The following is a 25,101-nucleotide window of genomic DNA, read 5'->3' as shown; positions in this document are numbered from 1 at the left end:
TATAGCAAAATATACAGAACCAAAATAAGAGCTAGATCTATAATTGATTGGAAGAACAAGAACCAATTAAGATATGAAGCCTAATTACCTCTATGAACTCAATCAATTGTAACCCCAAGCGATGAAGCCCTCAAGATATTGGCAACTCTTGAAAATCCGGATAAAGTTATTAAATAGCAATTAAGCATCGACTACTAATTGCTCACCAACTAAGATTAATTTAGCACTAATGAAAACAATAAAGAAATTAAAGGCATAAACATAAATGCATTAGTTAAAAGATAAGGATAAAGAGTGAGACTTACATGTCTTCAAGTTTGTCATTCATCAAGTCTACCTAAAATAAAAGCCTAAAGGGCTATTTATACTAGAGTGGGTATTTGGCTACAAATAATCCAAATACCCCTAAGCTAATTCTAAGGAGCTTGGTCAATTATTACAAGTATAGCCTTCTTGATCTTGACTCCTTTAAAGCACTTCAATGCTATGATGTTGATTTGGAAATTGTTAGGCATGCTCATCCGGCATGTATCATCCCCCCCCATACCCCCCCCCCCCCCCGAAAGAAATTCGTCCTCGAATTTGGACCTTGAAAAACCAAGAAAGGGGCAAACATAAGTACCAAGCTAATCACAATCAAAACATTGTATGTCCAAGCTAAAAGATCAAAGTTCTCAACCTTGCACTCAAAAGTAGCATTCTTATGATATAGCCAAGTGTCATAAGCTATAAAGAACACATCTTCAACACAAATAACACAAACTTGACTATAAGGAAAGTAATACTCATGAGAAGAATCAAGAGATGATAACGTTTCATGCTTCCAACAAAATCACAATCTTGTAAAATTCTCAACAAAGTGCACACTTTTATGGTATAACCAAGTGTCATAAGAAACAATAAAAATCATACTCTCCAATCCAAAGAAAGACACTTCACCATGATAAGAAACAACCGCAGGGTCAAACACAATTTTTAATCCCCAAATATCTACACACTTTCCAACAACTTAACCTAACAACTTAAGAGATATGCCAATCTCATTATGACTCAACAGATAAAGAATATCACAATACTCATAGTTAAGAGTCTTTACCTCAATGACCTTAGATAAACACAAGATAAGCATAAGCCAAACTTACATACCATTCTTGCTTTTGGACAAAAGGAAAAGCTCTTGACAAAAAGTATGCCAAAGTGGTAGTTTAAGACCTTTCTTACCCTTAGCAACTTTCTCGTGTTGAACCTTCACAAAATAATCAATAAAGTTAGGTTCTTTTTGCTCAAAATGGTCGCACAAAATACCAAAAGAAACATTCTTACCTTTTCTCATAGAGGCATTAGCAAAATCTAACGAGAATGTTCTTTCAAAAGTAGGAACAAGATAAGTAAAGCAATTAATACTAGTGCTAGCATCAAAAACTTTACTTTTCTTTTCACACTCAACAAAATCATCACATAAATATGCATAAGAGTCATCAAGATCAAAAACAAGAGAAGTCAACTCATTGGAATAAAAATGGAAATTTTCTTCTTTTATATTTATGTCATTATGAGTAAATTGTTCACTCTCCAACAATGCATCTCCACACTCACGTTGTTCATTTCACCACAAAAATTGAATCTTTTTGCCAAAGGAATAAAAATAGAATCAAAAGAATCATCAACACATTCTTCTTGACTCATTACTTAATAAAGGTCAAAACGATCTTCCATCAAAGTTAAAGTAGAGTCAAAAGTATCATCACATGCATCATCCCATAAAGGTGGGGTATCATAAGATTCAACATCACACACATCACTAGCTAAGGAGCCATTAAACAAAGAACTAGAATCATCCAATAATGCACAAGAACTCCTAGCTAGTTGCAAGCCATAACTATTTTTCTCATTACAAGATAAAGAAGTATCAAACTCATCAATGTCATAGCTATCTTTCAAACTCAAAGTGCCACCACAATCAACTAAAGTATCATGAGTAGAAGGATAAGCTATTTTACCTTGAAACTCTTCTAAAGTGAAATTCTCTTTACGTTGAACTTGTTCATTAAATTTCAAAAGTTCTCTTGAAAAGGAAGTTTGATCTTCTTCCAAGTTCATCAAAGTAGATTGAACTTCACTTGATGGCTCATCTCCAAAAATTCCTTCACAAGATACAAAACAACTAGAGAAAGAAGAAAGGTTAGTAGCATTAGAATAAGGAAAATCCTCGCTCTCTTTTTGTTTTCCCTCGTTCTTTTCTCTCATTTTCTTTTCAAGATCTTCACTCTTTTCTTGTGACAACTCACTCACTTCACTCCACACTTCCTCTCCTTTTTCCACTCTAGAGGTGTCGCTTTTTTCTCCCTCACTTCTCTCTTTTTTTGTCTCTCATCCTCACGTTTTCTCTTTGCATTTTTCAAGGATGTTCTCAAACTTATTTGGCCTCTTCCCCTTTGGTTCACTTCATCCCCCTAATATTCGACATTGAAAACTTGTTGGAAGTTGTCCAACTCATTCAAGGAGTCCTCTTGGTCATGTTGAAAAAGCGGGTGGTTCATCATTCGAGGTTCTTGAGGTGGCATGAGTGGTGGGGGAGGAAGATTGTCCCTCCATGGTGGTACTTAAGGCATATGTTGGGGAGGTATATTCATTGGTGGTCTAGGTTGGGTCATTTGGGGTGGTGGTATCATTGGTATGTGTGCTTGAGGTCTAAATGGTGGTTTGTGTTGGTAGTGGGTAGGTGGTCGGTAGTTTGGTGGAGGAAAATAAGGTCCCTTTAGTGAATGTGGTCGCTTTGGTAAGTTTTGTGGTATTTGGTTGGGTTGGTTGTGTTGTAAATTTTCCCTTTGAAGCATTTGTCGCACTTGTGAAGGAGAGGGTGTAGTAGAGGAATTAGTAAGCGTCATACTATGCTCCTTTCTCTGTTGCCTCAAGTGAGATTCCTCTATCATGGAATTCAACCTTGCATCTGTTTGGTGTTGCCATATGGTAATATTGGTAACCTTCTCATTTAAGTTGGTGACCTTCTCGCCTATGTCATAAAGCATAGAAACAACTTCATGCATCGGAGTCTCACTCCTTAGATCACAAGTAGGACTAGAAGTTTGTCCGTACTCCATGATACCTACAAAACGAGCAAACAAGTTAGTAGTAAAAGTCCTCCCCAACTCACTTGATGTCGCTCAACCCTCGTGTATCACACTTTGCACCAATTGGTTCTTGCGTGCTCAAAGTCCTATTCGCTCCTGCCTTTTTCCGCTCAAGTAGTGTATGTCAAAATTGCTAGCAAACTTAAGTTCCAAGGTTTCACAACAAGTTCCAACCGTCTTCGGGGTGGAGTGGAAGTTGTGTATTCACAAGGACGGACAATTAAAAGCAAACGGACTTGAACCAAGCAATTCACAACGAAATTAAAAGACAAAAGCACGGAACAATTGGCACGAAATAAACAAAGCACACAAGAAACTAGAATTAAACTCATTTGAACTAATATCAAGTTAATCTAGTTGAGAGTTTACAAACCAGAAGAAAAATTAACAACTGGACAGAAATATTTCTGAACTTCTGAACCCTTTGAACTTTGCAGAATCCCTTCCAGATTAGTCTCAACTCCCTGATGTTTCTCAGCCAACTGCTTCAACAATTTGGCTAAGTGAAGTCCCCAAATCAGCTCAACAAGAAGGCGCAGCAGTCCTATTTTGCAGTTTCAGCAGCTCTAAAGTGCAGACAAAGTGCAGAAGTTTGGCTTTTTTTTTTTTTCCCAACTGTGCAGCAATATAGTCTCAAAGTTGTCCAGAACTCTCCAACCATAAACAGAAACACTGCAGCAAGCAATTGTGCAAGTGTGCAGGAACAAGCTCAAATGTGCAGAAATTACACTCAAAATTGTGCAGATCTATTGCTCAACCAGTGCAGAAACAGGGCAGATTTACTAGCTGACACAACTGGACAAACACTTCTGGACTTCTGCAATCTTGTGGTGAAGCACCTGATTTTCTGCTCAAAATAGCTCCAAAGTGCAGAATTCTATAACTGGACTTACAATCTCAAAACAGCAGCTCAAACTTGGGTTCAAAAACTGGGAGAAACTCGCAAAATATGCAGCCTAAAACTGGTCGGAAGCAAGGCTATGTGAATCTATGTTTAACTGGTTCAGTGATCTCAAAATTGCAGAATCCAAACAATCTCCACAGCTCTAAATTCAGCTCTGATTAAGATCAACCAGTTTGATTTTTCAGCTCATAGTTTCAGAATGCAACAGCTCCCCAAGGGAATTTGTAAGCTCAAAACTTAGAAACAAGAAACTTGGAGCCTTCTAATATCTTTACTGATCAGCTACTAACTCTAAATTCAACTCAAAATCCCCAGTAATCAATGATAAATCACAGCAGAACTTCAACTATCACAAATTTCAACAGCAGAAACAAGTAAACAGAATTGAGTTTCAGTTATTAGAAAATGTAGTCCTAGAGCTCTCCTGTATCTTCAATCCTCAAAGTTCAAGAAGAACTTAGTTCTCAATCTCAGAAAATCAAACTCAAGATCGCACAGAGCTCTATCAAATCACAGTTACTAATCCAGAAAAACATAGATGAAGTTTCAGTTAACAACTCAGAAACTCAATCAAAGATTGAGATCACAATTGGCAGCAACAAATTGAACACAAATGGAGCATCAAATTTGTAGTAGCTACGACGGATTTCAACTCAACACTCAGAAATTAAGCTAAGCAACACGAGTCGAGTTCATTCAAATCAATTACTCAGGACGATCTAGTAGAAGTTCAGTTGAAACTCAAAGAATCAAACCTGATTTGTTACGATGATTCTGAGCTGCTTGTGTTTGTGTCTTCGATGTCAGAAATCAATTAGTTTCAACCCAAGAAACTCGAAGTAATAAACCGTCCTTCTTTACAGAACCAGCTCAAAATTTTGAGAACTCAACAGCAAGGTGTTCTTCAGCGACAATGTCAACTCGATGTCATCAAATCTTCCCCAAAACTCAAACCCAAAAGGTGAAGACCACAGCAGTTGAAGAATGTACATCAGCTCTTCGGTATTCTTCAAATTTCGACCCAGCTAACTCAAATCTTCATCAAACGGACTCACACCTTGAATTCGACTTCCAAACAGCATAAGAATCAAACCCCAGTAACCAATTTCTAGAGACAATCACGAAATCAGAGTAACCCAGCCTGTCGTGTTCTTCGCAGATTCCGTTTGAAAGTTTTCTGACCAAAATCGCATCAAATCAGTTCCAATCAATCTAGAACTACGAATGCAACTTCCCAACAGGTGTAGGGATCCCAGTGACTAATTTGAACAAACACTCACGAAATCAACGAACCCTAGGTCGTCTTCTTCTTCGCACAATCAGCTCAAAATTTCGAACCAAAAACTAGCAAATCAGTTCAAATCAAGCTAATCCTTCCGATTCAGCTTTAAAATGATGTCGACTAGGTTCCCAAACTCCCAATCGAATTCAAACTCAAATCACGGAACCGGAATAAAAAATTCCCAAATCGCTTCTGATGTTCGACGTCTTAGGGTTCAGAAGCTCAATCCCAGCTTACCCAAACTCAAACCAGTAATACATGCTCAGATAATGAAGGGATTCAGAAATTTCAGAATCAAAATCGAGCAAGAGAACAAGGAATTTCGAGTTTCTCTTTGGAACAGACAAAGGAAGAACAATGAGATACAATTCCTAATTCAAACACGGATGAACAGTAAACTTTCTATTTTTTTGGAAAATTTTCGTTTTTCTTATTTTCTGATTTGCTGATAACCAGGATTTCTACAATAAGAAACAACTCCGGGGTCAAAAACAAACTTTAATCCCCGAGTATCCATATACTTTCCAACAACAATTTCACATGGCAACTTAAGAGATCGGCCAAGTTCACCATGAATAATCATACAAAGAATATCAAAAAAGTTATGCATCTTTACCTCAATGGCTTTAGATAAGCACAAGATAAGCATAAGCCAAATGTACATTGGTTTCTTGTTTTCCAGCAAAAGAAAATGCTCTTGACAAATAATATGCCAAAGTGTTATTTCAAGACTTCCTTACCCTTAGCAGCTTATCCTCTTCACAAAATAATCAATAAAGTTAGGTTGTTTTTGCTTACAATGATCAATCAAACCACCAAAAGTAATATTCTTACCTTTACTCATAGAAGCATTAGCAAAATCTAACGAGAATGTTCTTTCAAAAGTAGGAACAAAATAAGTAAAGCAATTAATACTAATGCTAGCATAAAAAACTTTACTTTCCTTTTTAGTATCAACCAAATCACCACATTCAAATTTGCCCATTTCATCATAAAAATTGAATCTTTCTTCCAAAGGAATGGAAATAGAATCAAAAAATTCATCAACACATTCTTCTTGACTCGTTTCTTCATAAAGTTCAAAACTTTCTACCAACAAGGTTAAAGTGGAGTCAAAAGAATCATCACATGCATCATCCCATAAAGGTGGACTATCATAAGACTCAACATCATCACTAGCTAAAGAGTCATTAAACAAAGAACTAGAATCATCCAATAATCCAGAAAAACTCTTAGCTAGTTGCAAGCCACAATTATTTTTTCTCATCACAAGATAAAGAAATATCAAACTCATCAATAGCATAGCTATTTTTCAAACTCAAAGTGTCACCACAATCAACTAAAGTATCGAGAGAAGAAGGATAAGCTATTTTACCTTGAAGCACTTCTAAAGTATTCTCTTTACCTTGAACTTGCTCAATGAATTCCATAAGTTCTCTTGAAAAGATATATTGATCTTCTTTCAAGCTCTTTAAAGTTGGTTGAATGTCACTTGATGGCTCCTCTCCAAAAGTCCCTACACAAGATACAAAACAACTAGAGAAAGAAGAAAGATTAGTAGCATTAGAATAAGAAAAATCCTCACTCTCTTTTTGTTTTTCCTCTTTCTTTTCTCTCATTTTCTTGTCAAGCTCTTCCTCTCCTTTTTCCACCCTAGAGTTGTCACTTTTCTCTCCCTCACTCCTCTCTTTCTTTTGTCTCCCATCCTTACTTTTTCTCTTAATATTTTTCAAGGATGTTCTCAAACTCATTTGCGCTTTCAAGACTGACTTGGTTCCAAGGGTTCAAGTGTCACCAACTTGCCTTTCCACTTAAGAGAATAGTGATTCTTCCTTCCTTGATGCAAAACATCTCTATCACACAACCAAGGTCGCCCAAGGATGATATGGCAAGCATGTAATGGAACAACCCCACAAATTACTTCATCCTTGTAATCCCCAATCATGAAAGGAATCTTCACTACTTTGTTCACTTTAAGTTCGCCACAAGCATTCAACCATTGCAACTTACAAGGTGTAGGATGATTGAAAGTTTCCAACTTTAACTCTTTCACCAAGGTAGCACTCACCAAATTGTCACAACTTGCTCCATCAATTACCAATGTGCACATCCTATCCAAAATCAAACATCTACAGTAAAAGATATTATGCCTTTGTGTATTTTCCACTTCTTCCTCCATAGAACTAGACAAAGCCTTTCTCACCAACATATCTTCTTTCCTCCTATATTCTCCATTAGAAACTTGTTGGATGTCGTCCAACTCAGTCAATGTGGTCTCATGATCATGTAGAAAAAGTGGGTTGTTAATCATTGGAGGCTCGTGAGGTGGTACGGGTAGTGGAGGAGGGAGATTGTCCCTCTTTGGTGGTGCTTGCATATGTTGTGAAGCTAAATTTAGTGGTGGTCTAGGTTGTGGTGAAGTTTGATAAGGTTGTAGTTGATGTACTTGTGGTGGTTGAAATGTGGTTGGGGGTTGTAGTTGGTGTTGGTAGTGGGATGGTGGATAAGTGTAAGGTGCATTGTAACAAGCATCAAAAGATACAACTTGGCTTGACATAGTATAAGCATCATAATCTCCACTTGGACTAGGAGAAGGACTTGCGAATTGCTTTGCACTCCAAACTCCTTCCGATATCTAGCCTTGCCAACAACTTATCCTCAAAGTGTTTAGGAATGAAGGAATGCCCCCTTCCATTTATATCAACCACATACCTATTCCATTCTACATCAATAGGAAGATTATGATCAAGAAACCAAGGCTTTCCCAATCGTACATGGCAATACTTCATAGGGTATACATCACACCAAACCACTTCTTTAAAGTCTCCTTTGGTTACAGTAACCATCACACCTCTATCAACCAACTCACCCCGAAATTTATAAAGCGATTCCCTTGGAATACAACTCAATCCCAACCATTCAACAAAAAGAAGCAATAAAATTGGTCGTATAGTGAGTACTTATAGCAACCAAACAACCTTCATAGCCTTCTACATTCGCTACATAATGCCTCAAATTTATCTTTCTCCCACTTTCATCATAAAAGATTTCAACACTTGGAGGAGCACAATTAGTTTCATAAGAAGAAGTGCCATAACCATCCATACCTCCCTTATGACTCCTTGTACCTACAAAAGAAAACTTAAAGCAAGATTCAAAAATAAGACCTCACTGTTGACTCCCTTAGTGTAATACTCAATATATATGTCACTCAACACTCGTGTTTACAATCAAAGGTCAAAGGCTTTTGTGACCTCGCTCAATTGAACTCACCACTCAAGCCTTTTTCCACACAAGGGTATCTAAAAGTTCTCTTCACAACCAACGTACTCAAATCAATCCAAGTAGGTAATCAAGTATCGGTTCGGAATGGAATATATGTGACACCAAAGAAAGCACAATTAAAAACTAACGGACTTGAGCCAAACAATGCACAACGAAATCAAAAGAGAAAAGCACAAAAAATTGGCACGAAATAAACAAAGTACACAAAGAAACTAGAAATAAACTCAATATGAACTAATATCAAGTTAGTCTAGTTGAGAATTTGGTTTACCACAAACTGGAGGAAAGAAAAGAAAAGAAACTACAAAACTAGACACTTTTTTCAAATTTTGGTCATATTTGCAATGCAGAAGTTATGCTGTTGAAAACAGTCCACAACAAAAAACTGCAGAAAAAAATCTAGATGAATTTCAGTCCAAAAGAGACTCACAACTTAAAAAAATCCTCCTCAAACTTCAGCAGCAGAACTGGTTCACAATGTAGCTGGCAGAAACATTTCTCAACTGTAATTTTGCTGTTAAACAATGTAGAACTCTGCTCAAACTTAGTAGAAATTGCAGATTCAAAATGGTGCAGGAATGCTGTCAAATACTGCTCAATTTCAGCAGATAACTGGAGCAAATAACTGGTGCAAGTTCTGGACAGAATGCCTAAGCTGAGCAGACTTTATCAGCACATATGTTGTCCCAAACCTGAAGCAATTCTCTGCCTTTCTTCAAAATGCAACAGCTATTAACAGAGTGTTTCAGTAACAATCACCCAAACTCAGTTAACTCAACTTAAAGCCTTTCAAAATAGAACTGAACCAAACAGTCTCAACTCCACTCTCAGAAGTTCAGAAACCAGAAGCTGTTTTTAATTCCAGAATTTCAGAATTCAACCAAAGTTATTTCTAAAGAGTTCATAGGGCAGCAATGAATTAAAACAAGTCGACTCACAAAACCAGTTCAATAATTCTCAAATAAATTTACAGCAGATCGTTTCAAACCAACACTCAACTCAAACTTTGCAGTATTTAGCTAACACAGCTGAGTCGTAAATAATGCTTTTCAAACTGGCAAGAACTGGAGCTAAACAAGCTGAAAAACTGGCAAGAACTTCAGCAACTGAAGATTTCACTCCCAATAATAGCTATTGTTCATTACTCAGTTCGAAATTTCGGTTCACAACAACATTATTCATCAAGTGAAACTTATAAAATCAGTCAACAATCCCAGCTGAATTTCCAAAAGAACAAAACAGTAATTTGAACCAATAACAATCTTGAGTCCACTTTACGAATTCAACAAGAAGATAACCAAACCCAACAGTAGCTTACACCATGCACTCGATGGATTAGGACTATAATAACAATTAGAAGCTATATTCAATTCCCAGAACTTGAAGAGCACAGCAAGAAGAACTCAAACCTGAATCGTTGCGACTAATGAATTGCAATCACTAGCTCTACAAGTGTTCTTCATCAATTTACCAGCTGCTCGAATCGAGTCGAATCAGTCCGCGAAGTTCTTCAAGTTTGCAACTGGTGTTCTTAGGATCCTCGAGCCTCAGCAGTGATTTTTCTCCCAAAGCTCAACCAAGTGGAATCAATTTTGAATAATGAGCTCCTTTCAAGCAGAGAATCAAACCCCCAGAAATTAATCTCAGCAAGCAGACACGAAATCCAAGCAAGCACAAGTCGTCTTCTTCGGCAAGTCAATATCCTTAATTTTCGTACTCAAACCGTTCAAACAAACTTCAATCGACTCCAAATTTCAGATTCAGCTTCAGAATAGCTTGAGAATCAATCCCCAAAATCAGAAGACCCAGCGTCGTCTTCCTCGTCTACAATCGTCTTCCTCGTCGACAATCAGTTCGAAGTTTCGAACCCAAAACCCTAGCAACCAGCTCGAATTCAGTTGTAATCGAGCCCTAACTTCAGATTTCACCTCAATCAAGCTGTACCAACAAGATTAGAACACACCCAATATATTTCGAGCTCAAAATTTCGATTCGGAGCAAATCCCCCAATTTTCGATTTCTGCTGTTGATCGATTTAGGTTTCAATTCTCAAACAAACTTCGAAGTCCAAGCTCAATTCAGTAATTCCAAGTCAGATAGTGAAGAAATCGGAGATCTCAGAACCAAAATCAACAACGAGCACGAGGAATTCGAATTTCTAAATCAAACAGTGAAGAACAATCAACAATGTTATTTCTAATTTTAACCCGGATGAACAGTACCTTTCTTTTTTTGGAACTTGTTTTTTTTTTTTTGGATTTGCAGATTATGATAATCAAAACAAAGACCAATGATTGATACCACAATCCAAATCCTTCGCTCTGATACCAAGATGATACGAAACCGTATTGAAAGTACAAATAATGTAAAAATATACGGAATCAAAAAAGATAAAAATTAGGGTTTAAAATAGAGAAAGACAATAGACCCCTTGAATGTAAATTCAATAAAAAATATGATAAACACTAATCGAGTAAGAACATTAATAAGAAATATACAGATTAAGCTAAGTAAAGAATGCAATCCAAGCCCCTAGAAGGTATATCAACTAGAACAATGAATTGACATTCAAATACAAAAGATAATCCAAGAGTATGAACATGAACTCATACATGATAAACCTAACAAAGATAAACTAGAAAACGTGGTAAATAAAGAGAAATAAAGGCAAAATACATAGTTTACCCATCGAACTTGTACTCAAATTTCTCTTACACACCTGTTAAACACGAGAATAATATTACACACCAAAACTTTTAAAAGTGTATCAATTACACACCTCTTTTGTCATGTGTCACACGCGTGTATTACACATAAAAGTGCCGCGTGAAAACTACAAAATTCATCTGAAATTATTTTTTTTTTGCTTTTCCCCTTTTAAACTATTTTCTTTCCAAATTAAAGAAAAAATAACCCATGTCTTCTTCCCCAACCCACACCCCAACGTTCCCCCCTCGTCTTCTTCCCAACCTCCATCCTAGTTTTGTCTACTCCCCTCATTTTTCGTCTTTCCAACCACCCCCCATGAATAAGAAGAAAACGAAAAAGAAGAAGAAAAGATGAGTTATTGGGTCTTGTAAAAATCATCATTATTGACCTTTTGAAAAAGCTTGAAAATTTAATTGGGTCTTGTTGATTTTGGTATTCCATGACCTAGAAAATTAGTTTGATTTCGTAATTATTATTGAATAAAAATTTACTTAGGTGATTAATTTTGATAAAATTCAAAAAACACCATTAACAAGTTTGAAGTTTTGGGTTTGAGCTTGAATTTGAAATTTGTATAAGGATTTGTGATGGATATTGTTAAAACTTTTTAAAAATCGGACAAAAGAGTTGAATCTATAGTTAGGGAAGAAGGTGATTCTAGTGGAAGGGTTGGTGGTACTATGGTGGTGGTGGAGAAGATGATGGGGTTGAGGAGATGAGGAGGGAGTGGGGTTTTTCTTTTCTGTATTTTTTCTTTGGGAAGATGAGGGGAGGTGGTGGGGCAGAGGTTTTTTTTCCAGTTTTTTTTCTTTTTTCCGATTTATGACACGTGTCAGGTGCTGATTGTCGCGTGTAATAGAAATCTTTAAGCAAATGTGGTCAAATACCAAAGTGGTGTATAATTGACACAACTTTAAAAGTTGTGGTGTGTAATATGATTCCCGTATTTAACAGGTGTGTAAGCGTGATTTGGGGACAAGGTCGATGGGTAAAGTATGTATTTTGCCAGAAATAAAAGATACCCTAAACCTCTCAAGGTTTAGTCATTGTTTATCAATCCATCATCAAAAGTTCCTTTAAAGCACTCAAATGCTATGATGTTGACTAAAAAATCATCCTCATTAAGCGTGCTCATCCGGCTTGTATCATTTTGTATTGAAAATAGAAGCAGATCTTGGATTTTTAAGTTAGTGCATATAGATTACCTGCTGCACTCACTACTCCTTTTTGTTTAGTGACAATAGCCATGAATTTGGAAAAATAAAGGTGCAACATTTATTTGCACTGAAACTGATACTTCTATGTAAATCCATAGTGGTAAGAGGAAATGAAACAAATTCTAAAACATATAGAGCACGGATATCCTTTAAACGCATAAGTCAAACAGAAAATCAGATGAAAATTTCATTTGATTGTGCGAAGAGGAAATGAGAAAAAAATTAAAAAACTGTAAGAAATATCGGTGTGGATAAGTTAAAGAACCCCAGCTGCAGAGAAAGCGAAAGCGTGAGGATCAGATTGGCTACACATTGCAATTATCTTTTACTTGTATGTGAATTCGGAGTTTTAAGTACCGAAAGTCTCACAGTGACAAATCTGCAGGCAACCAAAAGTAAACACAATAAGCAAAATCCATGATACCCAATATTCAATAAGTTAATATTCAAGTAATTTCCAAATTAAAAATAGTTCACTATAAAATAAACCAAAAGTGCAAAATAATAAGGTATTCATTGGAATTATTATGTTCTTCTAATATGTAAAATCACCAAAATAGTAATTGATTAAAGATATAGTATTTTAGGAGCTCTAATATATCATTGACGTCACACGCAAGCACTTCATTTGAGACAACAACATGTATTTTATCTAATCTTGGTATGGTTCAAAGAAAACTACACCAGATAGTAAGGATTTGTTGTACGAAGAAATACTGCAATTAGTATTGTAACACCGAAATACTTTAATCCTTTCAGCTAGATTACTAATAAAGACAAACTGTTTGACAATGTCATATACATTATTAAGATTACTGTACGAAATAGGAGAAGACATTGGTGGATAAAAAACAATTTTATCGTAACAGAGAAGAATAACTTCACACCTGTGAAGCAACAAATGAAAACGCATAATAGACACTAAATCCTCCTCCTTCAAGCTATGTATATGCAACACTTCCCCACATTTGCAAGAAAACAGACAGAAGAACAAGCAAGGAGACGGCGTAGATGCATTGCAACAGGTAAAAAAATTTCCTTTGTGTATTTATCCTGAAAAGGAAGTTTCAAATATTTTATATTCAATGATTTTATACAATGCCAGAAGTAGTGCTAAAAGCACAGAAGGTAAGCGAAGTTTGATGTCTTAATCGTATCCTTTTTAATTTATCAGATAGATTTTTGTACTCGATATAATATGATAGTTTGTATTGTAACGTGAGCAGTTAACATGATGTTTTACATCCATTGCTAATTAAATTATATTACCTATTCGATAAACCATCCAAAGAGTCAGTGAGTATAGATAAACCATCCAAAGAGTCGGTGAATATTAAGATACAATAGATAACTTAGTTAAGAGGCCACATATCATCAAGAGAAACTAAAAAAAAAAAAAAAAAAGAAGAAACATGTTGCCTCTGTCATGGAGGTAGGAGGCAACTGTCAAATTCGAATATCACAAGTACTGCATTTAGTCACTATTTAGATTTTATTTGACAACAAAGGTTTCATGGTATCCAGAAGAAGGGAAAGGGAATTCTCTTTAATTGATCAAATTTATAGCAGGATGTTAAAGTTTTTCCGGCCAAGCAGTAAAATAATTATTGTTTCAATCGATTCAAACATTGTAAATTTTTATTAATGATGTCCGCTTTGTTGGTAAAAATACACCAAAATAATAGTAGCTAAAGAAGGATCCAAATTGCAGAGCTATCTACATAATACATGAATTTCAAACCTTGCGCCACTGCCGCTCGGGATATCTCTGTTAGTAAACCAAAATTATTTCTTAAGCAAAGAAAAATCAATCTTGATGACTATCTAAAACGAAGACTGAAAGAAAGCTTTCAACTCAAAAACACCACTTAAGCTAATGAAACTTCTTGCAATGCCAGGCAGAGATTTCCTATTCGTGCGTCAAAATGCCCTAACTCAAAATGCAACCAAAGAATGAAACCAGAGAAAACAAAAGACAGGACCATGCATAAGAAATTTAATAGAAAACCTGATTGAAGAATTTTATCAAACACCTAGAGAACTAAATTTATTAACATGTTTCACTTTGTCTGCAGGAATCCCCTCGCTAGGGCTAAATTATCTCACATACCTCCACTTTGTTTCTTCTTCTGATTCTTCTAGGTCAGAGATTTAGAAAATACGCAGAAAAAGTTTTGCCGCCTCCAGGTTCTCTTTGTCTGGGGGCACTATATTAGACACTGGACCACGAATGAGGAAGCAAGTGAAATAACAAGAAGCACCTAAATTTAGTTAAGTTATACTAACATTCATACTTCATTCACAAAGGGGGAAAGGGAACAGAGATTCGGTCTTAATGCGACTGAAATCTGAAGTTGAGTATGAATACTAGCCATCCTCTTCAGAGAGCTGTAGTAATTTGTTATGCATATGTTTTCAGTAAGACCTCGCATTCTCACAAACTGATTTGTCTCTCTGGACCATGCAAGCTACTGAAAATCAAACAACAGTATATGATGTCTCCAATACAACTGCTTCCAATGCGGCAAACTTCTGTGTAAGAACTTGAATCATTCACTAATAGTTTAATTTTAGTTGCCAATTGTTGTGTTGATGCAATTTAAAAAAGATTATCAAATCAAAATTTATATTTGTGCTAAAAGGAAAGGTGAATTTTAATATAACTATACATGTCTGTGTTAAAAAGAAAGGTACATGTGCAGCAAAAAGCATGTAAAAGAAAAATAAAGACATTTTGTTCCCTCTGGGGATACCAGCACTTCAATTTGCTTCAACGAAGGTAGACTCATCCTTTATCTCATTTTTACATGATACAAATCTGCAACCGCCCTTATTCAACAAAAAGCCACAGCAAATTTTACGATTAGAATAAGAAAGTATTATAACGAATTGAACACAGTTTGAAACACTCCTAGAAACAAAAAAGTGATTTCTTTTTCAATAATTATATCTATTGGATTTTGGCAATATATGCCTTTGATTCATGTATTTAGTACCAGAAACCCTGTTGTAATTTTCTACATCCTTGAACTTGTACACAGAAAACTACTTGATATATATAATGGCGAAATGGCGAAATGGCCACTTAAACTTGCATCAGTTTGTAAAGCCGATATATGAACTTTTGGGTTTCCTATTTGAACACTTTTTACTTGAGGAAATGGATAGTAATGAACACTTTTGACCGTTGACTATGCTTATGTGGTCAATTGCGTGTTAATTATGGGTATAAAACGCGTGAATACATAAAATTTAATATAAAAAATAAATAAAAAGATCCACCTCTATCTATTCCTCCCCGTTCCCTTACCCCTGACCCTTCCTTTTCTTCACTCATTGTCGCCACCCTTGTAATCACTCATCCCTCCATTTCTCTTCTTCCTCCTTTATTCCCAATTAAGCCCATAATAAAAATTTTGATAAATCACACTCCAAAGCTCCATGTTAAACCGTCATATTTGTTTATTCTTTAATTTTTCAATATCAATCACACTCCAATATATATGTACCCCGAAATTATTTTCTGATTTGTTGTGGTTCGTCGGAATTCCAGTTTGGTAAGGCGGATAAGAGAGAATTGGGTCCACCAGAGCGAAGTGTTGATACTGTTGTTTCAAAGAGCTTACCTCCGACGTTGAGCTTCACACGGTCGTTGACTTGGCTTTGAATTGTTGTACGTCGTGCTCCATTGATTACACCTATATATATATATGTACGTCGTGCTGAAATTATTTTCTGATTTGTTGGGAAAAAATGGGTCTGATTTCGATCATGGTCGCTGCTTTGATTTGTTGAAATTTATTTGTTGATTTGTTGGGAAAAGTTGGGTCTGATTTCAATTATGGTAAAAGTTGTTCACCGCTTCATGATTTTTTTCTTAGATCTTTGGAGGTGGTAATTTAGTCTTTTAGTTTTGGTGATATTTTCCTTGTAATTTTTTATGGTAAAAGGTTTTGCAAATGGTTCATATTTTCTTACTGAGAAGATGATAAACAATGAAAGTGAAAGGTATTGGGTGGGACTGAAAACAGAGAATCGTCGGAGCCGTTGCCGATGATAAAATCTAAAGTTTTTCAAATTGATTCCTAGTTCGGTAAGGTTTTTTCCGGCGGGTTCTGAGGGAGTGAAAGGGATATGTGTAGAAAAAATTATTTTTTTAAAAAAAAAAAAGAAAAAAAAGAAGAAGTGGGACCTTGAACGTCCAGGTGTCAACAAAATGTGAATGAATGGATGATGTGGCTATACAATATATTAAATAAAATCCATGTCAGCAGCAACTGAACAACACGCACCATCACAAGTGTTTATTAGTAACCATTCTCTCAAGTAAAAGTGTTCAAATGGGAAACACAAGAGTTCATATATCGGCTTTACAAACTGATGCAAGTTTAAGTGGCCAGGAAGCCATTTTGCCTATATATAATCTAATATATATTTGGTTAAATTTTTAATAATATTCTATTCTTTTTTATTATTTGGTCCAAGTTACCGATTGTATTTATCTAACTTCCTATCAAGGGCCAAGTTCTCGGTGAGCTGGAGTCGCACCATGTCTTGGCTGATCACCTCTCCCAATACTTCTTAGGCCGCCCTCTATCTCTTTTCATACCCGTCAGAGCCAACTGCTTGCACCTCCTAACCGGATCATTTAGGCTTCTCCTCTACACGTGCCCGAACCATCTAAGGCTAATATTGAATTTAATTAACACCCCAAAACGAATATAAGATAAATTTAATCCTAAATTTTAAATCACGTTATCCCACCTTATCTCAAAACTAAACGATCCTTAGTCTCCTAGAGTCCAAGTCCTGATAGAGTATTCGCTGTGAAAAAAGTGGGTCTTATTTGTCTGTTTTCAAACAGATAAGCGATCCAATCTAGCGAAAGATGTTCCAGAGTCCGTGGGACTCTCTACCTCATCCTGCACGACCCAATCGTAAAGGTTAATTGTGTGTTATCATAAGTTGGACGCGTGGAGGTCGTGTCCCACGTCACATTGGAATGTTCATGCACATATTTAGACTAGTTGGATTAGCCCGGGCTATGCGCGGGCCCAATTACCATAACCAATTCAGGTTCTACACAATTTTGTGTGCTTACATACAAGCAAGGTTTGGTCAACAAAAATATTATCATCATGGGAAGAATCACTTCTGATTGCGTGAGAATGTTCAATGTAGCTAGCAACTGGGCCAGAAGCGCTTCTCTGTCATCTAAAAAAAAATAATATTATGTGTACTTATGTGAAAGCAAAATTGAGCCCACCCCAAATTGGACATAACTCTCCGTAAAAAACTGGCAGAAAAGTGGAAATCGGCTTTGCAGAAGCAAATAAAAAGTTGATCCAGTTTTACTATATCAAGTGTTCTACTCAAATGTCAAATTTCAGAATAGTTAGCCTCCAATGGACAAAACAAACTAACAAGACAAATCGAAGTACATCATACAATAATCAACATTAGGAACTTCACTTCAGAGATGCATGGACATTCACTTTTAAATTGTCAAATTAATCAACTTAAACATTTCAACTGGACACCTATTTAATTATTTTCTAAAAATAAAAGTTTAGAGATTCACAACCTGCGTAGTACATACATGATGGTGTTGTCATTTCAAAATGATACAAAAAGGCTAAGAAAACACAGAAATATATTTATTTGCTCTGTAGAAATGAACGAATCTACATACAGTTGGAGAAAAAGAATTAACAGCTTAATCATAAACTGTTACTCCGTACATAATTCGAGGACAAAGAAGAGACCATAGTCTGTCTGAAAAGGAACATGATCGATATTTTTTCTACGTTATCCATTTAATAGAAGGGAGACCATAATTGCTAGCCCCCTTTAAATTTTCATTTCAAAAACTGCTATGCCACTAATTTCATCCAAGCAAAAAGTCTAAAACACTTGAAACCATGGCAAAGCATGCCAACAAACAAATGAGAAGTGCAATTAAGAGCCAAGTAGAAGATGCTTTCTTGATACATAGCAGCAGATTAAGCAAGAACAACTTCACAAAATCTTACCAATATAGAAGGGTATTACATACAGAGAGCAGCTACAGTATCTTATTAAGGAAAATCCACCTTAAGTTTCGCTGGCTTCAACATATCTTGGGAGTCAAGAATGTGCCAAGACTTGACTCCGGTAGGTCATAACGACAAACCGTGAAGAACAAACAAATGTCAGAGTAAATGAAGTGTTCGAGCCTGTCCTTTCGTTAAGTAATATAGCCAATCGTTGCTAGGTGAGGCTGCATTTTGTTCTCCTAAAGTTTTAGTTGCCAGAGAAGTTAATTTGCCTTCAAGTGGACAGACTTGTGAGAGCTCCAAGATGCATTGAAACAATCATGTGTGCTGACAAGAAGCATTATCAAGCTAGTGTCTAGAAAGATAACTTTTCCTTTTTGGTTCACAACTGTAGATAATTTTTCAAGTTCCACTTTATTTTGGTCTCTCAGATAGATAGTTGCGGTCCTTATAACTTTTTGTCTATTAGCTGCAATTTTATAATGTCCTTCGTTGTTCCAGTTTCCACCACTGAGCCTAAGTTTTTGACATTGAACAACTTATGCAAATAGAAAATCTAGTTTACAGTGTGCCAAATAGTCCTGTTACAAAAATTCTGCAAACATAACATTAAAGGTGCAGAGGTTATGCACACATCAAATCTTTAACAAGCAGCGAGTACACAATTATCCCTCCTGTCTTGTATCACAAAAACTTTACCGAACTTATATATCCTATGTACAAGCTGTTACCAAAAAAAGAAAAAATTTCCTACCGAGTGATGATTTCAGCTATGATATAAGTTTTACATATCAGTAATCCCAAAGTTAAGCTTCAGCTCGATTAATGAAAGATGGAGAAGATAGTTCAGTAAGAGAATGGTCGTAGCTACAAAATAATCCATAAGAGAATGATCATAGCTACAAACCAGAAAGCCGCTCCTTCACGAGGAAGTTTTAGCTCCTCGCGCTTTGGACACCTTCGAATAGTAGAAAAAATAAATTAGCAGAAAAATCAGAGTACAAAAACTCTTCAGTGAAAGTAACATTAAAAGGCCAACTATTGGCAGTACAACTACAAAAGCAAATGAAAGATCACCCACATTAAAAGGCCAACTACTGGCAGTATAACTACAAAAGCAAAGCAAATGAAAGATCACCAATAGCAATTGCCAACAGGTATTGGATGCATTAAATTTCCAACTCCAAGGATGATCAATAAAGGTCCCAAAAAGTAAGTTTATGATACCCTCACGGATACAGTACGTCAAAATGGAATTCTATATAATTTATGAAAAATCAACAAAAAATAATACAAGGTAACACAGCGAGGAAACGAAACAAGGAATGAAATAAGCTGACCAAAGCATAAAACGGAGACACCAGCATCAGAATGACTTTGTCCCTCTTTTTTATGCAATAAATAAGGAATTTTTCAGAATATCCATCTCTCCATTTCATATGAAATACTGTATTATCTCCAGACATCTTCAGAATTTTCAGCTAATCAGCTTTAAACAACAATAGAACCTTTTCTTTTCCTTTGAGAACCAAGAGATCCGCAAACCAGCTTTAGAGGATAATGGGATGTCTCTCTACTCTTCATCACCACTTGGATACAAGTTTTGTTTCACCAGCTAGGATCCAGAGTTCGTATGATGTTTATGCACTTGTGTGGATATTTAGTGTGGAGCCCCGGGGGCTCGGGTGGGTTTCGGACGCGTTTCGGAGTGTTTGGAAGAGCTTCAGTTTTGCTGGTTTTGGTCTGGTGCTTCAGGTCTCGCAAATGCGAGATTTTGTTCGAATTTGCGAACCTCACATTTGCGAGGAGGGTTACGCATTTGCGAGTTTGGGGTGGCACTGTTGAGTTTGCATTTGCGAACACGTTGATCGCATTTGCGATGGCACCTGGGCATGGTATTTTTCCATATTTGCGACCCTCCTGTCGCTTGATGGTACGCTAGAAACCCGTGTTTTAGTCATAGTTTGCACTCTAATCACTGTATTTTACTAGTATTTGAGCTCGAATGCCAGCGTGTTGCATTTATTATGTGTTTTATGCCTTGCAAGAAGTGATTTCGAGTGAATAAGATAATCAGGAGCTTAATCGAACAAGTTGGAGCATTGAAGTCTGAGTAAAAGCCCAAGAAATTAAGAACGAATCGCGCTCGGGGGACGAGAACCAAGTGATCTTGCCTGAACTCGGTCTTAAGACGACCCCTCCGGCCTATAGCTCGAAGGCATATGATTTTTACCGTATACAATCGTTCTAACTTAAAATACATGAGATTGCAATAATTTGCTTTCAAGAGCTACAATTGGACTACCAGCTTATCTCTTACTTTTAGTAGAAAATCCGACTTTTTAAAACCAAAGAAAAACCAAAAAAGGACAGTGGCCTTTCATTTTCTTAGAAAGTAGCAACAATATAACTTTCTTATTCAGGAAAGAAAACCAATTATAGGAAGGCCACCTGTCCAAGATTGCGTTTCTTAAAGAATTAAAATTAAATTATAAATCTTCTCAACATTGAACCGTTCAGATTGGCATAAATAGTCAACATTCATATCAGCCACCAAAATTTGCCCAATGAGAAAAATAGTTAGTGCCGCCATATATATATATATATAGCCAATAATACACTTGGCTACTCTCAATTGATCCAAGCAATAAAAATTTAACTAAACTAGGGTTGACCACTAAACTCTGGATTAGGCTTACTCCTGTTTCTTTTGTAAAATAGATAAAGTGCAGCAGAGAAATTTCTTCGAGATGAATATGCTGGCCCAAAAAATGATGAGGATAAAAAGGATGACTATCTTCAAGATGAAGACAATGCGGATAACTCAAAGACCAAAATCATGTGAAGTATTTCATTGCTCCTTAATGCTTTTGTAGAGTTTCTTTAACGTAAGCTATTTGACTTTCATTTGATCTGCCAAGACTTGCTCTACTTTTCTCTTCGATATGTTCATTATTTGCGTGCATGTGATTAACGCTTTTTGCTATTACGGTCTTATATCCAAATAAATAAGGTGGAGCATGTAACTGTAATTGAAAAAACTTAGTACTTTATTTTATTAATTTGCATAAATCCCATTAAGTTTTATACTTTCCTGGTCTGCAAATGTGAATCGTTCGGTTAGTCGAGTAGCCTTATATCATTTTGTGAGACATCTTTGTGAATGTAACCTGAAAAAGGAAAAATTCTCAGTGCTTACAATGTAAAGAATCATAACTCCAATTGGTGGAACAATATGATTCTCTGTGCAAATATGAATTATGTTATCTCTGATGTCTAGATATGGTAGTTGACCATGTCCTGCTGTTATCTGCTTTTTGACTACTGGTAGCACAATTTTCCCATCTACCATTTATATTCTTCTGATGTATTTCTCCTCTTTGACCACTTCTGTTATGGCATTCGCAGCATTGCTGGTTTTTTCTATGTTTCAGCCCTCCTTTGAGTAACTCACAATGCCATCTTGACCACTATTGGATCTTGTTATGCTTTTGATTACTCATTTTTTCTTTCTAAGTTTCTTCTTGGTAGAACATCAAAAGTTTACCCTGTTATCTGTTTCCTTAAGCAATCCTTATTTCAGTATTACATTTTTATCCTTTCATTATATCTTTATATGTTATCTGAGGCTTAGTGGTAACGCACGACACTTGTAGCTTATGCACTAATAAGTTTTTCACAATAAAACTCTAGAATGCACGATGTTCCAAAACCGAAAGGGAAAATTGAATTACTGTGATTATTTTGTTAAACTTGTGTATTTTTAATAATAAAGGCATTGATATATAGCTTGTCAATTTTCAGTTTTGATGGTATGGTTACTACTCTTTGCTAGAACGGACTTTCACTGAATAACAATAAGGTTACGTTTTTCGTTGCTTGAGTAGTAGACTTGCTCAATAGCTGTCTTTTACCATTCTTACATGAAGACAGCTGACACACGAAAGTTAATAAATGGTTAACAGTGGAAGATAAACTTAGATGTCATTCGAGATGGTTGGCATGTCTTGTGTGAACCTCGAGATTGTATTGTTGAATTTCTCAGCTTTCTTACTTTCCTGCTTTTTGAAATAGCTGCTACGTAGAAATTGTTTAAATTGGGTTCCGCCGTTTTATTACAGCTTAAAATTTTCATTTTCTACCAGAAATAATCTCTGGAGATAATAAGCTTCTTCATTATTGCCAATGATTCAATGGCAATTTCTGCATTGCAAAGGATGGGATGGTGTTCGTTTCTAAAGGTGTTTGGATATTTCTGTTTTTTAAATTCTTTACTTTATAAAGGTTTTTAAGTTTTTTTACAATATTGAAATAAGATGCCATCTACCCCTCCCAACTGAAAAGACTAACTTTGTGAATTACTTTTCAAATAGTTTGAGAGCTTTTCTTTCTTGACAAAGGTTTAGAAGAAATATGATATTAGATAGTACAGTTCAAAACAGACTATAACTTATCAAGTTAAAGTTACGGAGCTCTTATTCCCAGTTAATTTGCCTGACCAAAAATTCCTTGAAATTATACGTCTTCGCTCTTTATGCTTCGCTAATAGTTATAAGGTAAGTTTTGGTTTCTTCTTTTCCTAATTTTCAGAATTTCTGCTGGCTATAAATTGTTCAAATTGGATAAATGTTTGGCTGCAAATGCTTGTAAAATTATATACAATTTTATCTTCCCTGGCCTTGCTATATAAGCTCTGTGAATTTCTTACTGTAAGAACCTTATGGGTTTTAGGTTGGAGCAAATGGTTAACTGATTATTCATATTAGTATTTACCTTTAAGTATTTCCTTAGTTTTTATAGTATCCACTCTAGCTGTTTTTCGTTATATGTTTTCATCTCTGTATTTTCTGTCCTGATTGAGGCTCATGGTATATTTTTTATTTTCTCCAACTTTTCTTGCCATCAAGTTCACTCTTGAAACCAGTATAGGAACGCTGATATTGAATCTATTGTTTATACTTGAAATTACATATTTTGAAATCTTATTTTTCGCTCATACTGAATCTATTGTTTATACTAATAGGCCAAGATACAGAACCCAAGTGCAATGAAGCTCGCGTAAAAACTTTCGCATCTGCGACTACTTTTGGTAACTAGAGTCGTAGAGTAGTAGTTCCGCTTTTGCCCAAACCGTATTTTAACACAATTATTCAATGCAGTACAATATCTCACATCTTGTGTAGATAACTATGCAGTATTATCTGTTCTTATATGCGTCTAAACGCAAATTTCTCCTAACATGAATGTTGGAAAAAGTTGTTTCACCTAGAAGCCTGTTGTGGCATATTGTATATAGTTTCTAGGGAGAAATTCAAAAATAGCCAGATTTACCACTGGTCGTTGAAAAATAGCCAAGTTTCAAAAGTCATCGAAATTTAGTCACTTTAAATCTGAGCGAAAACACTGTTCAAAATCCGGAAAAATACGCCCGCAAATTTTACGGGAGTTCCAGCATAAGTATAATTGTCCAGTATAATATACTGGAGTTTGGAGCACTGGTGGTCCAGTCTCCCGCAAATTTTACAGGAGTTAGCAAAGTATACCGGTCCAGCATAATATGCTGGAGTTCGTACACAAATGCACCAGAACTCCCGTATATTATACTGGACCGGTCCCTGTTGCAGCAAAATAGTGGCTATTTTTCATTGACTTGATAAACGCTGGCTATTTTTCATTGACCAATGTGAAAATTGCCTATACCATGATATTTTAACTAGTTTCTACCATCTCCTGCGAAAAAGACGCCTGATGTTCCATTACTATTTTATCAGGTGTGGAATTGCTTCACATCTTACATGTTATCATATTAGGTTGTTTCCTTCCAGAAACAAAGAAGAAGAGGCTCCCAAATTGGCTCACTCATATTTAGTGCCTGGCATTAATTGAAAGTGGTATACCTTTTTGCTACTCATAGATCTCACTTATTGAGGGAATAAGGTGATTCTTGAACTGCTTGATGCCACATTTGAACTCTACAGTTATCTAAAGTTCTTGTTTGAATGATATCTGCTCACTGTCCTGTTTTCTCCTTCTATGCTACACGATGCTGGACTCCCTTTTATGCCTTTGATCTACCATTATTTAGAAAAATCTTAATCTACTAATGGTGAAGGTATTGTTACTAGAAGTTGAAATAAAAAAAACTCTATTTTATTAAATCACGACATGTTAATGCAGCTGTCCTCTTACCTAATATATCAAAATGTTACTATGTACATGCTACTTTCTACTTTTCACAGTCTGATAATTTGTATTATGCACATGTACTAATATGATGTACTTTCAAGGTTTTGCACCTCTCAAGTACAAAGAAGAGAGAAAAATAAAAGCACCCCGCTAAAATTTTTCACAAAACTAGCGAAAGTGTTCTTCAAACTCACGTTAGAAGAATGTAAGATGAAAAGCATCACCCACACATTCTTCAATCCCGCTCTTCAATACCGCAAGATTGCAAGAAGCGTTGAATAAAGGAAGAACAATGAAATAAAAAGTAAATCACGTTTTTGAAGCAATAGCTTAGAAAAACTAATCACCAATC

The 25,101-nt window shown here is 35.9% G+C and overlaps 1 long non-coding RNA gene across 1 annotated transcript; it reads right to left on the bottom strand.

Annotated features, from left to right (window-relative positions):
- Positions 1–247: 247 nt before the first annotated feature.
- On the bottom strand, positions 248–10,947 carry LOC109208328. Its single transcript, XR_002065147.1, has 2 exons — positions 2,001–10,947; positions 248–1,246 (listed from the first exon to the last, which is right to left on the bottom strand). It is a non-coding gene; the product is annotated as an uncharacterized LOC109208328 (long non-coding RNA).
- Between the last annotated feature and the right edge of the window lie 14,154 nt (positions 10,948–25,101).

This window comes from Nicotiana attenuata, unplaced genomic scaffold (assembly GCF_001879085.1).
Source record: "Nicotiana attenuata strain UT unplaced genomic scaffold, NIATTr2, whole genome shotgun sequence".
Lineage (NCBI taxonomy): Eukaryota > Viridiplantae > Streptophyta > Magnoliopsida > Solanales > Solanaceae > Nicotiana > Nicotiana attenuata.
Note: the sequence above shows the minus strand (reverse complement) of the source record. Positions and strands in the feature narration are given on the sequence as shown.